Source organism: Phocoena sinus, chromosome 7, assembly GCF_008692025.1.
Source record: "Phocoena sinus isolate mPhoSin1 chromosome 7, mPhoSin1.pri, whole genome shotgun sequence".
In the NCBI taxonomy this organism is placed as follows: Eukaryota; Metazoa; Chordata; class Mammalia; order Artiodactyla; family Phocoenidae; genus Phocoena; species Phocoena sinus.
This window is the reverse complement of record NC_045769.1, coordinates 34,455,325-34,460,289: the sequence shown is the minus strand read 5'-3', so window position 1 is coordinate 34,460,289 and position 4,965 is coordinate 34,455,325. Positions and strand designations below refer to the sequence as shown.

General features: G+C 42.0%; 1 pseudogene; it reads right to left on the bottom strand.

Annotated features, from left to right (window-relative positions):
• Nucleotides 1–303: 303 nt before the first annotated feature.
• LOC116756337 lies at nucleotides 304–1,269 on the bottom strand (annotated as a pseudogene).
• Nucleotides 1,270–4,965: the final 3,696 nt, after the last annotated feature.

Sequence of the window (4,965 nt, the reverse complement as noted above, 5' to 3'; positions counted from 1 at the left end):
TCTTTGTATGTTTGGTAGAATTCCCCAGTGAAGCCATCCAGTCCTGGACTTTTGTTTGCAGGGAGTTTTAAAATTACAGATTCTGTTTCACTTCTAGTGATCAGCCTGCTCAAATTATCTATTTTTTTAACACATAAGGAAGCATTTATTTGAGGTTTAACATGAAATCATACAAATAAAATTTGTATAAACAAATCCACATTGAGTCATAACACAGCAGAAGACAAAGTTAAAACGAATTGGCGGCTATATACAGTTGGACACAGTTGTGTCTTGTACACTAGAAAGTCTTTTATAGAATAATCATCTTAGATCAACAGAAGACCAATCTTCAGCGTCATCCTGCAAGCAATCTCCTCCTGTTTTCTTCAATGTCCCCTTGTAGTACGGCTGGCAGTTGTTTTGGTGACTGCCACCCCCTTGAGATGCCTTGCCATAAGTGCTTTCTTGGGCACTGTAGTCTGCATATCCTTGTCCGTATCCGCAGTTCCTAGTTATGCCCAGAATAATCATAGCAGCCATAGCCACTATAGTTTTGATCACCACCATAGGCGCTATTGTAATTTCCATATCCTTGATCATAATAATTATTACTTGGTTCCAGTTTGGGCCCTGACCTCAGTCACGACTCCAGCACCACCTCACCCACCAGCTACAGCACATCTTCTTCCTTTTTGTTGTTGCCTGTATGTGCAACTTTGATTTCACACTTCCCAGGACCAATTTGATGATAACTGCTTACTAACAATTTCTTAACTGGCTCTTTGTCTGTATATGTAATAAAGCAAAATCCTCTTATTTGCTTTTGTATCCATGGGAAGTTCAATATTTTCAATCTCTCCAAAGCCTCCAAAATATTCTTTAATTTGTTCTTCAGAAGTATCTGGGCTCAGTCCACCCACAAAAAACCTTTTGAGGGGTTCCTTCCCTTTTAAAGCTTTGACCTTTTTAGCGTCTAGCAATTTGCCATCCAGTTTGTGTTCTTTAACTTCCAAAACCTTATCAACACTAGCAGCATCTTTGAAAAGCACAAATCCAGATCCTCCTGATCTTTCGGTGACTGGATCTGTTTTAATTGTGCAGTCTACAACTTCCCCAAATTGAGACAAATATTCAGTCAGATCTTTCTTAACTTGTATCCCAGCTCAAGCCTCCAATAAACATTTTACTGTCATCCTGCTGATTCTTGCTCACGTTAATCTTGGATCCCTCTCCGAATTCCTCTGTGTTACTGTACTGATATATATCCTCCATGGTGGCAGAACTGTTGGCTGGTGGGTGCTGTCACGCAGTCTGAGTCGTGGCCACAACGATGGCGGAGCATTGTATGGAGCTGGATTTAAAATGGCGGCGGACCCTAATTAAACTTAAAAGCTTTTACACAGCAAAGAAAGCCATAAACAAAACGAAAAGAAAACCTACAGAATTGTTGCAAATGATGCAGCTGGTTTTCTTTTATACTTAAGTTCAAATTTTTGGTTTTTGTGAATCTTTTGTATGTTTTTGATTTGTGGTTACACTGGTTTTCAAGTATGTTAACTCATTATTGTGTCTACTTGCTTTAGACTGGTGGTCCTATAAGCTCAAACACATTCTAAAAAAATCTACATTTTCTTATTCCCCTATTTTATGACGTTGATGTCCTGTTTTACATTTTCATGTTTATCCTTTTGCTGTTCATTGTAGTTATAATTGCTTTCACAAAATTCTTTGATTTTTTTTTTTAATCTGTGTACTGGCTTATTCAAGTGGTGTACAATCATTTTACATACTTGCTTTTCCCTATTTTGATTTTCCCTTTCCTATGGGTTCTTGCTTCTTTTCTATTTAGAGAAAACCTTTCAATATTTCTTTTAGGGTAGACTTAGTATTGCTGTATTCTTTTAGTTTTTGCTTGCCTGAGAAATTCTTTAATTTTTTCTTCTATTCTAAATGATAATCTTGCTGGGTAGAATATCCTAGGTTGCAGGTTTTTCCCTTTCAGGACTTTGAATGTATTTTGCTATTCCCTTCTGGCCTGCAAGGTTTCTGTAGAGAAATCAGCAAATAGCATTATGGGGGTTCTTCTGTAACTAACTCTTTGTTTTTCTCTTGCTGCCTTTAGAATCCTATCTTTAACTTTTGCCATTTTAATTATGATATGTCTTGGTATAGGTCTGTTTGGGTTCATCTTATTTGGGACCCTCTGTGCTTCCTTTATCTGGACATCTGCTTCATTAGGTTTGGGAAATTTTCTGCCATAATTTCTTCAAGTACATTTTAGATCCCCCTTTCTCTTCTCCTCCTGGGATCCCTATTATGCACAGCTTGGCATCCTTTATATCAGCCCATAGGTCTCATATGTCGCTTTCTTTTCTTTTTTTTCATTTGTCTTTCAGCGTTCTGTTATGATTGGGTGATTTCCATTATTCTATCTTCCAGATCACTTATTCGTTCCTCTGCATTATTTAGTTTGGTATTTTATTGTCTTTAGTTTGGTTTTCATCTCAACAATTGAGTTGTCTAATTTTGATTGGCTCCTCTTTATAGTTTCTATTTCCTTGTTACAGTGATCTGCATTTCTATTGACAGCCTTTCTTAATTCCTTCAGCATTTTTATTACCTCCTTTTTGAACGTGGAGTCTGGCAGGCCGGAGAGGTCTGTTTTATTGTTCTTTCAGGGGATTTTTCTTCTTTTAATTGGGAGTGTTTCCTCTGCTTTTTCACTTATATTTCTTTGACTCTGAATTTAGGGGAAACAATTATCTACTGTGGTCTCAAAGGGCTGTTTTTATGTGGGAGCATTGCTGTGTAGCCTCCGTGAGTCCATTATTTTTGGTGTGAGGGCTGTTTTTTGGCATGGATGCCTGCCATGTCTTTCCTCAGAGTTAGCTGGCCATCATCCCCTTGATATGGGGTATGATTGGTGTTGTGATGACCAGAGCTTGCACTGGTTGTTGGGCAGGGCCTCCTCTGCTCTGTGGTTGTCACAGCCCTATCGAGAGCAGGGTCTGCTTGCCAGTTGTTGGAATAGAAGCCCCCAGATCCAGTTCTAAGCTGCACTGTGAGGTAGGTGGGATTGGAGCACTCCCTCTGGGAAAGGAGCTGCTCCATATTCCTCTCCAGGGGCTGTCCACTGGGACGGGCACTCTGTGCCATCACCTGTTACCTAGTGCATGTGCTCACAAAATACACTGTTGTTGGCATTGCCCTCGGCCCTGCCTCTGCTGTGAGAATGCTGGTAATCAGCTCAGATTTCAGCCCTACTTCTGCTTGTGTGCACCCACAAAACCTGCTGCTCCTGGCACCAGACCTGCCTCAGCTGGGGAATGCTGGTAATCAGCTTGGATGTCCCTCAGGCGCTGCACTCACAAAGCCACTGGTATAAATCCACTGAAGTTGCGACCCGGACCCGTTGTAGGAGTGGCGGTAATCTGCCCAGATTTCAGCCTCAGCAGGTGCGTGTCTTGGGCTGGGAAGTGCAGTGAGGTGGCAATGACTGTCTGTCCTGGTCTCTCTCTCTCCTGCCTGCTGCAAACTGGCTGCCACACTCCCTTCTGAGCCTCTGAAGCTCCCTATCTGTCCCCTCTGACCTCCTAGCTGGTGAAAGGGGTTCCCAGGGTGAGGGAACTTTTTCACAGCTCCCTCCGAGGGGTGCAGGTCCCATTCCAATTACTTCCCCCCCCCCTTTTATCCTACCCAGTTCACATGGTGATCTTTCGTGCAGCTTTGGTTGTATGAGATCTTCTGCCAACGTTCAGTAAGTATTCCGTGAGAATTGTTCCACGTATATTATTTTTATATATTTGTGGAGGAGGTGAGCTCCATTTCCTTCTATTCTGCCATCTTGATCTCCATCCCCCCAGTGGATTTTTTAAATAAGGAATTGGCTCACATGATTATAGAGGCTGACAAATCCCAGATCTGCAAGGTGAGTAGGCAAGCTGGAGACCCAGGAGAAGCAGTGGTGTAGTTCCAAATTGAAGGCTGGCAGGCTGAAGACTTAGGATGAGCTGATGTTTCAGTTCGACTCCAAAAGCAGGATAAAGCTGATATCCCAGTGTGAAGGCATTCAGGCAGGAGGGATTCTCTCTCAGGGGAGGATCAGCCTTTTTCTTCTGTTCAGGCCTTCAACTGATGAGGCCCACCACATCAAGGAGGGCAATCTGTTTTTTCAGTCTACAGACTTAGATGTTAATTTCATCCAAAAATGCTTTCACAGAAAGACCCAGAATACCGTTTGATCATGTAACTGGGCACACTATGGCCCAGTCAAATTGACACAAAAAATTAACCATCTCAGTAGATATTGACAGCCTCACCCTGAGAGTGAATGCCTTAAGTGTTGCACCATAGGCTCCTGGCATGCTACATCAATTTTTTTTTTATCACTGTTGTAACAAATTACCACAAAGTGGTAATGACTTCAAACACCACAAGTTTATTATCTTACAGTTCTGGAGGTTAGGATTGTAAAATGATTTGGCAGGGCTACATTCCTTCTGCAGGCTCTAGAGGAGAAATTTCTGCCTCTTCCAGCTTCTAGAAGCTACCTGCCTTCTTTTGCTTCACGGGTCAGCATTACTTCAGCTTCTGTTTCAGTGACCACACCTCTGAACTGACCCTTCTGCTTCTGTCTTATAAAATCCTTTTGATTATGTTGGGCCCACCCAGACAATCCAGCATAGTCTCTCCAGCTCCAGATCATTAATTTAATCATAGCTGCAAAATCTCTTTTGCCATGTAAGGTAACATAGTCACAGGTTCCTGGGATTGGGATGTTTGTGTGTTGGTGGGGGAGGGGTTATTATTCTGCCTACTGTACATGGCTAATCTCATCTTGGTATCTGCTTTCTGAAGGATCCAAAGTAGCACAGCCACCTTGGCCAAAATGACCTCCCATGAGTTTCTATAGTACTTTCCCCAACAACACTTACACAACTCTACTATAACTACTTCTGTGTTTATGTCCCTGTAGACTATGGA